This window comes from Gopherus flavomarginatus, chromosome 3 (genome assembly GCF_025201925.1).
Source record: "Gopherus flavomarginatus isolate rGopFla2 chromosome 3, rGopFla2.mat.asm, whole genome shotgun sequence".
In the NCBI taxonomy this organism is placed as follows: Eukaryota; Metazoa; Chordata; order Testudines; family Testudinidae; genus Gopherus; species Gopherus flavomarginatus.
The window spans coordinates 284,371,592-284,384,377 of record NC_066619.1 but is presented as its reverse complement, the minus strand read 5'-3'; positions in this window follow the sequence as shown (position 1 = coordinate 284,384,377).

Sequence of the window (12,786 nt, the reverse complement as noted above, 5' to 3'; positions counted from 1 at the left end):
GACCCCATCTGGAATACTGTGTGCAGTTCTGGTGTCCCATGTTCAAGAAGGATGAATTCAAACTGGAACAGGTTCAGAGACGGGCTACGAGGATGATCCGAGGAATGGAAAAACTGCCTTATGAAAGGAGACTCAAAGAGCTTGGCTTGTTTAGCCTGGCCAAAAGAAGGCTGAGGGGGGATATGCTCGCCCTATATAAATATATCAAGGGGGTTAACGTTAGGGAGGGAGAGGAATTATTTATGTTTAGTACTAATGTAGCCACGAGGACGAATGGGTATAAACTGGATATTAGGAAGTTTAGACTTGAAATTAGACGAAGATTTCTGACCATTAGGGGAGTGAAGTTCTGGAATAGCCTTCCGAGGGAAGTAGTAGGGGCAAAAGACTTTCCTGGCTTTAAGACAAAGCTTGATAAGTATATGGAGGGGATGTTATGATAGGATCGTTAATTTGGGCAATTGATCTTGAATTACCACCAGACAGGTCTGCTCAATGGTCTGCGGGGAGATGTTGCATGCGATGGGTACTGAGTTGCTGCGGAGAATTCCTTCTTGGGTGCTAGCTGGTGACTCTTGCCCACATGCTCAGGGTTTAGCTGATCGCCATATTTGGGGTCGGGAAGGAATTTTCCTCCAGGGCGGATTGGCAGGTGCCCTGGAGGTTTTTCGCCTTCCCCTGCAGCGTGGGGCACGGGTCGCTCGCTGGTGGTGTCTCTGCAGCTTGAGGTCTTCAAACCATTTTTGAGGATTTCAATAACTCGGTCCTGGGATAGGGGTTGTTATAAAATTGGATGGGTGGGGTTCTGTGGCCTGCCTTGTGCAGGAGGTCAGACTAGATGATCAGATTGGTCCCTTCTGACCTATGAGTCTATGAGCCTATGAGTCTATGAGGTGAAGGAGGAGCACATACAGCATCTGTGGGCAGAGCAGAGCGGACAGGGAGCTGTAGACAGGAATTTGAGAGAGTTTGACAGAGGGAGGCTTACAATGGTGAGGAGGACCCGCAACACCTGTGCCAGCACTGCTTCTGTCTCCTCCACCTGCGCCTGTAGCCAGACAGAGCACCAAAGCATGGATGCTTTTACCCAGATTCTGGTGTGGGCTTGCAAAGACTGTAATTTGCAATTTCCACTTACTGATATCCAGGCTGGGGGTGGCATCCAATGTGAAAGGTGCCTACTGGTGGAATCTCTCAGGCAGCAGGTGGGAGAGCTACAGGAGGAGGTGGCTAGGCTGAGGAACATCCATATCCATGAGCAATTCCTGGACAGTATCCATGTGGAGACAGCTGACGGTGCTGTCCCAGTTGACAGGACTACCGACACACCAGTGGAGGAGGAGATGCCTCAGGGTGTATCTGACACACCAGTGGAGGAGGAGGCTCAGGGTGGACACAGCCAGCTGGTTACTTCTAGCAGCAGGCAGTGCTCCACCGCTGCTGCGAACCCTCCTGCTGTGGTAAAAGATAACCATTATGCTCTTCTTGATACAGGAGAGAAGGAATCACCCCCAACAGTTAAGGAGGTGAAGCCTCATACCCCTAAGGCTGGGAGGTCTGCTGCCACCACTGATAAGAAACGTAGGGTAGTGGTGGTTGGAGACTCTCTGCTGAGGGGGACGGAGACACCCATCTGTCGCCCTGACTGTTCATCCCGGGAGGTATGCTGCCTGCCAGGGGCCCGTATCCGAGATGTTACAGAGGCATTGTCGAGGATTATCCGGCCTTCTGACTACTACCCCATGCTACTCATCCATGTGGGCACAAATGATACTGTGAGGTGTGACACTGAGCAGATCAAGAGTGACTACAGGGCTCTGGGAGTACGGGTTAAGGAGTTTGGAGCGCAGGTGGTATTCTCTTCGATTCTTCCTGTTGAAGGTAGGGGTCCAGGCAGAGACAGATGCATCGTGGAGGTGAATGCCTGGCTGCGAAGATGGTGTCGCCAGGAGGGCTTTGGCTTCCTCGACCACGGGATGCTATTCGAGGAAGGACTGCTAGGAACAGATGGCGTTCACCTTTCAAAGAGGGGAAAGGCCTTATTTGCGCACAGACTGGCTAACCTAGTAAGGAGGGCTTTAAACTAGGTTCGACGGGGACAGGTGAGCAAAGCCCACAGGTAAGTGGGGAACAAGACCTGGGAGATGGGTTGGAAACAGGAGGGAGCACGGGCTATAATGGTAGAGAGGAAGGAGGGTCAGGGCAAAGCTGAGAGGCAAGATCAAACCAGTATCTTAGATGCCTATATACAAATGCAAGAAGTATGGGTAATAAGCAGGAAGAACTGGAAGTGCTAATAAACAAATACAACTATGACATTATTGGCATTACTGAAACTTGGTGGGATAATACACACGACTGGAATGTTGGCGTGGATGGGTATAGTTTGCTCAGGAAGGATAGACAGGGGAAAAAGGGAGGAGGTGTTGCCTTATATATTAAAAATGTACACACTTGGACTGAGGTGGAGATGGACATAGGAGACGGAAGTGTGGAGAGTCTCTGGGTTAGGCTAAAAGGGGTAAAAAACACAGGTGATGTCGTGCTGGGAATCTACTACAGGCCACCTAATCAGGTGGAAGAGGTGGATGAGGCTTTTTTCAAACAACTAACAAAATCATCCAAAGCCCAAGATTTGGTGGTGATGGGGGACTTCAACTATCCAGATATATGTTGGGAAAATAACACCGCGGGGCACAGACTATCCAATAAGTTCCTGGACTGCATTGCAGACAACTTTTTATTTCAGAAAGTTGAAAAAGCTACTAGGGGGGAAGCTGTTCTAGACTTGATTTTAACAAATAGGGAGGAACTTGTTCAGAATTTGAAAGTAGAAGGAAGCTTGGGTGAAAGTGATCATGAAATCATAGAATTTGCAATTCTAAGGAAGGGTAGAAGGGAGTACAGCAGAATAGAGACAATGGATTTCAGGAAGGCGGATTTTGGTAAGCTCAGAGAGCTGATAGGCAAGGTCCCATGGGAATTAAGACTGAGGGGAAAAACAACTGAGGAAAGTTGGCAGTTTTTCAAAGGGACACTATTAAGGGCCCAAAAGCAAGCTATTCCGATGGTTAGGAAAGATAGAAAATGTGGCAAAAGACCACCTTGGCTTACCCTTGAGATCTTGCGTGACCTACAAAATAAAAAGGCGTCATATAAAAAATGGAAACTAGGTCAGATCACGAAGGATGAATATAGGCAAATAACACAGGAATGCAGAGGCAAGATTAGAAAAGCAAAGGCACAAAGTGAACTCAAACTAGCTATGAGAATAAAGGGAAACAAGAAGACTTTTTATCAATACATTAGAAGCAAGAGGAAGACTAAGGACAAGGTAGGCCCACTGCTCAATGAGGAAGGGGAAACAGTAACGGGAGACTTGGAAATGGCAGAGATGCTTAATGACTTCTTTGTTTCAGTCTTCACTGAGAAGTCTGAAGGAATGTCTAGTATAGTGAATGCTTACAGGAAGAGGGTAGGTTTAGAAGATAAAATAAGGAAAGAGCAAGTAAAAAATCACTTAGAAAAGTTAGATGCCTGCAAGTCACCAGGGCCTGATGAAATGCATCCTAGAATACTCAAGGAGTTAATAGAAGAGGTATCTGAGCCTCTAGCTATTATCTTTGGGAAATCATGGGAGACGGGGGAGATTCCAGAAGACTGGAAGGGGGCAAATATAGTGCCCATCTATAAAAAGGGAAATAAAAACAACCCAGGAAACTACAGACCAGTTAGTTTAACTTCTGTGCCAGGGAAGATAATGGAGCAGGTAATCAAAGAAATCATCTGCAAACACTTGGAAGGTGGTAAGGTGATAGGGAATAGCCAGCATGGATTTGTAAAGAACAAATCGTGTCAAACTAATCTGATAGCGTTCTTTGATAGGATAACGAGCCTTGTGGATAAGGGAGAAGCAGTGGATGTGATATACTTAGACTTTAGTAAGGCATTTGGTACGGTCTCACATTATATTCTTATAGATAAACTAGGAAAGTACAATTTAGATGGGGCTACAATAAGGTGGGTGCATAATTGGCTGGATAACCGTACTCAGAGAGTAGTTGTTAATGGCTCGCAATCCTGCTGGAAAGGTATAACAAGTGGGGTTCCGCAGGGGTCTGTTTTGGGACCGGTTGTGTTCAATATCTTCATCAACGATTTAGATGTTGGCATAGAAAGTACGCTTAGTAAGTTGGCGGACGATACCAAACTGGGAGGGATTGCAACTGCTTTGGAGGACAGGGTCAAAATTCAAAATGATCTGGACAAATTGGAGAAATGGTCTGAGGTAAACAGGATGAAGTTCAATAAAGATAAATGCAAAGTGCTCCACCTAGGAAGGAACAATCAGTTTCACACATACAGAATGGGAAGAGACTGTCTAGGAAGGAGTATGGCAGAAAGAGATCTAGGGGTCATAGTAGACCACAAGCTTAATATGAGTCAACAGTGTGATATTGTTGCAAAAAAAGCAAACATGAAAAGCACCGCATTTCAAGAAAGATGTGGAGAAATTGGAGAGGGTCCAGAGAAGAGCAACAAGAATGATTAAAGGTCTTGAGAACATGACCTATGAAGGAAGGCTGAAGGAATTGGGTTTGTTTAGTTTGGAAAAGAGAAGACTGAGAGGGGACATGACAGCAGTTTTCAGGTATCTAAAAGGGTGTCATCAGGAGGAGGGAGAAAACTTGTTCACCTTAGCCTCCAATGATAGAACAAGAAGCAATGGGCTTAAACTGCAGCAAGGGAGATTTAGTTTGGACATTAGGAAAAAGTTCCTAACTGTCAGGGTAGTTAAACACTGGAATAGATTGCCTAGGGAAGTTGTGGAATCTCCATCTCTGGAGATATTTAAGAGTAGGTTAGATAAATGTCTATCAGGGATGGTCTAGACAGTATTTGGTCCTGCTATGAGGGCAGGGGACTGGACTCGATGACCTCTCAAGGTCCCTTCCAGTCCTAGAGTCTATGAGTCTATGAGTCTATTACAAAGTGGGAGCTGCACAGAGGGTCGGAAGGGTAGCAGCGGTCCCTGCTCAGATGGACTAGAGGGAAAGGGCATGTTTGGTGGCCAAAGATGTGAAATGAGCCCAATTTATCATACGGGTATCATGAGCCCATTTTTCTGTACTCACAAATATACATCTCCACTGAATCCCTCTAGCTACTAAAATGGAGCCACCAAAGATGTGGCATAGGACCAGCCCACATAATGAAAAGTGACATGGGATGATCAATGGTGATGAGTAGCCAGGACCTCACTTCTGCATCTCATCTGAAAGACAGCATCTTTAGCCCTCTGGTACCAAGCTCAGGCCCCAATTCAATACTGACTCTCAGGGGAAAATGCCACCTACTAACTAAGCCACGTCACTTTCTGTAATATGTGGGATGGATTTGGAAGTCACCTGTTCAACCAACACCCTAGCTCAGTTTGTGAGAACAGACCAGGTCACTGCTGACCCATCTTCTTATTGCTTGGCAATAACTGGTCAGGTGCAGTGGCATGAGATGATGCTGGGTTCTGTCAGATGGCTCAGTGAAGAAAACACTTGAGAGAATCCACGTTGCATCCTAGAATTTAAAAGCCCATTTTTTTTCCAGTCATAGATCATAGAACCATAGGACTGGAAGGGACCTCAAGAGGTCGTGTAGTCTAGTCCCCTGCATTCAGGGCAGGACTAAGTATTATCTGGACCATCCCTGACAGGTGTTTGTCTAACTTGCTCTTAAAAATCCCCAATGATGGAGATTCCACAACCTCCCTAGGCAATTTATTCCTGTGCTTAACCACCCTGACAATTAGGAAGTTTTTCCTAATCTTCAACCTAAACCGCCCTTGCTGCAATTTAAGCCCGTTGCTTCTTGCCCTGTCCTCAGAGGTTAAGAAGGACAATTTATCACCCTTCTCCTTGTAACAACCTTTTATGTACTTGAAAACTGTTATCATGTCCCCTCTCAGTCTTCTCTTCTGCAGACTAAATAAACCCAATCTTCCATCATAGGTTGTTTTCTAGACATTTAATAATTTTTGTTGCTCTTCTCTGGACTTTCTGCAATTTGTCCACATCTTTCCTGAATTTTGATGCCCACAACTGGACACAATACTCCAGCTGAGGCCTAATCAGTGAGGAGTAGAGAGGAAGAATGACTTCTCACATCTTGCTTGTAACACTCCTGCTAATGCATCCCAGAATCACCTTTGCTTTTTTTGCAACAGTATCATACTGTTGACTCATATTAAGTTTGTAATCCACTATAACCCCCAGATCCCTTTCTGCGGTGCTCCTTCCTAGGCAGTCAATGCCCAGTTTGTATGTGTGCAACTGATTGTTCCTTCCTAAGTGGAAGACTTTGCATTTGTCCTTGTTGAATTTCATCCTATTTACTTCAGACCATTTCTCCAGTTTGCCAAGATCATTTTGAATTTGAATTTTAGGTTAGTATGTGGAAACAATTAGTTAAGCCACTCATGACTGCGAGATGGTCTACATGTATTTCTCACTGCAGGTGTAGTACTTATGGATGTCTTATTTGGCAGCCACAAACAGCAAGGGTGGTCTTATACTTATGACACTGGCTTGAAACTCAGGAGGGATCAATTTAATTTCGACCTCTACCTTAAATTTTGCCTGTGACCTTTGTGAAGTCACTTAATCTTTCTGGGAGGTAGAAACCCCATCTGCCCAATAAGAATCATAAACTTTCCTCTGTTTGGTCAGATTTGAAACAATTCAGGGCAGGAACTGTCTCTTGCGATGTGTATGTGCAGAACTTAGCACAATTGGAAATTACTTTCTGTGCCAAAAGTTTGAGTGAAAAAAAATTCACTAAAGTCAAATTTTGTCTTCAACATTTTTTGAGGTTTTGTCAAAAATCCCAAACCTGACAACAAAAAATGCTTTGACTTTCAGCTACCAAAACTTTTTCATTTAAATCCCAAAGCTTTTTGACAAAAATGGACCTTTTCCACAAAAATGTTCATTTTGTCCAAAATGTCATTTTCTATTAAAAATATTTAATCAGAAAAATTCCTACTAGCTTCTCTACTTCTGATCCTGCGTGGGCCCTCTGGGCTCTAATACAGAAATAATAATAATAATACCCTCTCTAGATAGAGATCTAATCTATACAGGCTCGTTGTTATTTTTAAACATCCCATTTCAAATGGTATCTTGCATCTCTAACATTTTTCAGTCTGTTAGATGGATAAGCTATTTCTGATTGTTCAGTGTAGTAAACCTGAGAACTTTCCACTACTTGATATAGTAAAAATATATGGAAGAGGGCAATAAGAACAGGGTAAGCTTCATGCTTGTGGAAAATCATTTAGATAATTCTAGATCAGCTGGCACATGGAAAAGTCATTTAAGGAAAAAAGCCCCTAAAAATACAGATGATATTACATGGTAGGAGCTAGGATGAGGAGTGACTTTTACAAGAACACCTTTCAATCCCAGAGCAGTTAGCAACCTACATAGAGGAATTGCTGTGCCCTTCACAGAAGTGCAGCCAACTCTGGGGTGGTATGTGACAGCTGTTTAACAATGCACAGCAATACTGTGCAACAGCTTAGGACAAGGAGTGAGGATGGATATTGTGTCAAGTTGGTTTATGCGACACTCAGGAAAAGTGCTGACTGACTCTGTACATTTACTAGGTAACAATTCTGTCTCAAAATCGGCAATCAGCTGATAACAGGTTGTTCTGAGGAAGTAATCATCCTGATTTGGAAGTTGTCCATTTAGCCCCAGAAGATGTGCTGAATGACCTCTCAACTCCCCTGTCTTTGACAAAGCGACCACCTGTTATAATATTTGGGCCTATAAATGTCCCCTAATTGTGAGCTCAGTTATAAAAAGTGAGTCAAAGTTTGTGACGTGTCACAATAACCTAGAGTAATGAATGTTGATGGGAAATTTGTAAACAGAAAAAAAACCCCTGAATTAGTACAAACAAAAAGGCCAACTCACATAATTCAAGGACTGCATTAAAATTGTGCCTGGTAAACAAAACAGCATAAGACCAAAATGAATAAAGCAAAATTGATGGGTCAAAAAGTCAGCCTATTGGTAAAATAATGAGGATGGGCTATTCTGTCCAGCATTCCCTTTTGGGGTTCTTAAAATAAAAAAAAAGAGAGAGACTTGAGGCCGGGGAGGGATATGGACGAACAGATGAAGGGTACCCTGATGGTGGCTGAATGACAAAAACAAAGGAGGGGAAGGAGCGAGCTTCATCATCCTGGCTGCCACCCCCACCATCTCCTAGGACCCTGAACCTTCTTCATCCTGATCCTGAAAGATGTCCTGACCAGGCTGGACCAAAGAGAGGGAGGCAGGTGACATCACTACCCCCACTAGCTCTAGCTGGGCACTTTGTTCCCTCCCTCCCCAAATGGGAACTGTGCTCTTTTCTTCCCCTACATTATTTCTTCTCTTTCCTATCTTTCACCTTGAGTCTGGCTTAGCTGGCCAGGACGGCATATTTTGCAACACTGCTGTGAACCTGTGGCCAAAAAGGCAGCCAAATGCAATGCCCTGAACACCCCAATGCTGGTACAAGCTTGCCAGGTCTCGGCATGGCTGATCAAACCATGTGCCGGGCCTGTGTTTTCCCAGCAGGGAGACTGCAAGTGAAAGACAACATCAGAGACAGAAGCTGCATTTTCTATCTTTGCTGTTCTTTTCTCTCCCCTTTTACATAATAAATAAGAATATAAAAAAATAATATATGGAGATATACCTATCTCATAGAACTGGAAGGGACCCTGAAAGGTCATTGAGTCCAGCTCCCTGCCTTCACTAGCAGGACCAAGTACTGATTTTTTCCCCAGATCCCTAAGTGGTCCCCTCAAGGATTGAGCTCACAACCCTGAGTTTAGCAGGCCAATGCTCAAACCACTGAGCTATCCATCCCCCCTGTTTGCTTTGTTTTGTCTTCTTGGAAATGGGATCCGGTTTCAACAACAGCAGCAGCTGCTCCATCTTACCTCAACTAACTTCTCTTTTCTCCAACAAGAGCACTTCTCACCATCTTTAATACCATACAAGAGACGGTCAAACAAGGGATTTTTCCTTCCAAAGAGTCTCCCCAGCGAAAGAGAAAGGGAACAAGGCATGGTGATAAAATGAAAGCCTCTTTTAATAGCTTCCATTTCAAATGCTTTTAACTGCTTTTCCTTCTCTTCCTGTATCTTTACTAAAAGGTTAAAAGAATTTTTGTTGGAGTGTTGGCCATGGTACTAAGCAGGCTGAGGTCTCTGGCTACCAAACCCTGTTTAAAACTGTTTAATGTTGGACAGGGACTGAGTTATTTGGCCCATATAGTCCTTCTAAATTAAACCAACACACTTTTAGGGCTGAGTTTGGTGCGCCAAACTCATTCATAGAATCATAGAACTGTAGGATTGGAAGGGACCTTGAGAAGTCATCTAGTTCATATCCTGCCCTCAGGGCAGGGCTAAGTATTATCTAGACCACTCCTGACAGGGTGTTTATCTAACCTGCCTCATGTTGGATGCTCAGTCCCAAGGATGGGGATACCTGGTCGACACAGGCCCAATCACTACCGGCCTGGTCCTACACTCAGATCCATGTAGGCAGATCCCAAACCTATTCCAGAGCCAATGGCGGGGTGAATGCCAAGCCCAAACTTCTGCAAATTCTGCAGCTGTGAAAGTCTGAAGTTCTGGTTCTGCAGAACTACTAACTGTGATATGTAGTGTACCATTTAAATCAGCCTCTGTACCAGAAGACTGAAGGATAGCTAATGTGATGGCAATTTTTAAAAAGGGCCCCAGAGGTGATCCCAGCAATTACAGGCTGGTAAACCTAACTTCAGTACAGGGCAACCTGGTTGAAACTATAGCAAAGAACAAAATTGTCAGACACACAGATGAACATAATTTCTTGGGGAAAAATCAACATGTTTTTGTAAAGGGAAATCATGCCTCACCAATCTACTAGAATTCCTTGGAGGGTCAACAAACGTGGAGAAGGGTAATTCAGTGCATATAGTATACTTGGACTTTCAGAAAGCCTTTGACAAGGTCAATGACCAAAGGCTCTTAAGCAGAGTAAGCACTCATGGGATAAGAGGGAAGGTCCTCTCATGGATCAGTAACTGGTTAAAAAGTAGGAAACAATGGCTAGGAAAAAATGGTTAGTTTTCAGAATGTAGAGAGGTAAATAGTGGTGTCCCACAGGGATCTGTACTGGGACTGATCCTATTCAAGATATTCATAAATGGTCTGGAAAAAGGGATAAACAGTGAGGAAGCAAAATTTGCAGATAATACAAAATTACTCAAGATAGTTAAGACCAAAGCAGATAGTGAGGAGTTACAAAGGGATCTCACAAAACTGGGTGACTGGGCTACAAAATGGCAGATGAAATTCAGTGTTGATAAATGCAAAGTAAATCACATTGGAAAACATAATCCCAACTTGTAGTGGGGTGGCTGCCCCACTCCATGAGAAAAAGGTCTGGAACAGGCCAGAGCAGCTGCACAGACCAGCAGCCAATCAGCAAAGGCCTGTGGAGAGCCAATCAGGGCAAAGAAAGAGGCAGCCAGTCAGGGCCAGGCTGGGCCCTATATAAAGGCTGCCTAGCAAAGGAGAGGGGAGTCTCTCCCTGAGTAGCAAGGGAGGAGTGGCTCCTGAGGTAAGGAGGTAGCACCTTGGATGGAGCAGTTCTGGGCAGGCTCTGGGGAACAGAGGAGAGCTCTGGCCCAGTTACCTGCCAGGCTGTGACCCCTTCTAAAACGGGTCGAGAACATGCAAGGGGCCAAAGGGAAGTGGCCCAGGGAAGATAGGTGGACAAGAGGGGAGAGAAGGAGGGCAGAGAGAGGCTGCTGCTAGAGGGTCCCTGGGTCAGGACCCAAAGTAGCGGGTGGGCCTGGGTCCCCTCCCTTGCACTGCACCTGGCCACAGAGGAGTGTGGCTGAGACAGACTGCAATTTGCCCTGAGGAGAGGGGCTAGACTTTGGGGTTGTGGTTGGCCACTGAGGCAAGTGCAAGCCGAAGGACTGTTGTTACCCGCACATACACCCGGAAGGGGGTGAGAATGGAGTAGTGGGCGCTGCCGGAGGGCAGTGTCCTGAAGCGGACACCACCGAGCAGGGAGCAAGGCTGTTCACAAATCAGCAGAGCAGACAATGGTCGAGACACCACAGGCAGAGGGCGCTCCACAGCTGACAAGAGCTAATTCCTGGAGCAACCAGTAGGAGGCGCCAGCGGTGGTGAGTCTAGACCCCATTACACAACTATACATATACAATGATGGGGGCTAAATTAGCTGTTACCACTCGAGAGAGAGATCTCGGAGTCATTGTGGATAGTTCTCTGAAAATATCCACTCAATGCAAATGTGCATCGGCAGTAAAAAAAAAAGCTAATAGAATGTTAGGAACCATTAGGAAAGGGAGAGATAACATGACAGAAAATAACATATTGCCTCTATATAAATCCATGGTATCCCCACATCTTGAATACTGTGTGATATATTGGAAAAGATACAGAGAATGGGACAGAAAAAAGATTAGGGGTATGGGACAGCTTCTGTATGATCAGAGATTAATAAGACTGGGATTTTTCAGTTTAGAAAAGAAATGACTAAAAGAGGATATGACTGAGATCTATAAAATCATGACTGGTGTAGAGAAAGTAGATAAGGTAGTGTTATTTACTCCTTCACATAACCCAAGAACTAGGGGTCACCCAATGAAATGAATAGGCAGCAGGTTTAAAACAAACAAAAGGAAATATTTCTTCACACAACACACAGTCAACTTGTGGAACTCCTTGCCAGAGGATGTTGTGATGACCAAAACTAAAACAGGGTTCAAAAAAGAACTAAATAAGCTCATGGAAGATAGGTCCATCAATGGCTATTAGCCAGGATGGGCAGGGATGCAACACCATGCTCTGAGTGTCCCTCCTCTGTTTTCCAGAAACTGGGAATGGGTGACTGTCATAACATTTTTCCCAAATTTGGACCTTAGCGTCCAAAATATGGGTGTTAGCATGAAAACCTCCAAGTTTAGTTACCAGCTTGGACCTGACAAAGCTGCCACCAGCCAGGAATCTATACAGTGCCTAGCGCACTGTGGTCTCCCCAAAACCTTCCCTGGGGGACCCCCAGACTCAGATTCCTTGAGTCTCACAACAAAGGGGAATAAACCATTTCCCTTCCCCCCTCCGGGTGTTCCCTCCCTGGGTTCCTGGAGAGATATACAGAAGCAAGCTCCGTGAATATAAACAGAGGGACTCCACCCTCCCTGTTTCCAGTCCTGGAAACACAAGTACTTCCCCCCTCACCCAGAGGGTATGCAAAGTCAGGTTAGTAAATCTAACACAAAGAGATTTTCCCCCCTGACTTCTTCCTCCCACCAATTCCCTGGTGAGCTGCAGACTCAATTCCCTGGAGTCCCCACTAAAGAAAAAACTCCAACAAGTCTTAAAAAGAAGGCTTTATATAAAAAAGAAGGAAAAGGACATAAAAATGGTCTCTCTGTATTAAGGTGACAAATACAGGGTCAATTACTTAAAAGAAAAATGAATAAACAGCCTTATTAAAAAAGAATACAATTCAAAACATTCCAGCAACTACACACATGTAAATACAAAAGAAAACAATATAAACCTTATTGTCTTACTATTTTTGTACTTACAACCTGGAAACAGAAGATTAGAAAGCCAGGAGACAGAAAGATCACTCTCAGAGCCGAGAGGGTCAGACACAAGACAAAGGACAAAGAACTCACACCCAAAACTTCCCTCCACCC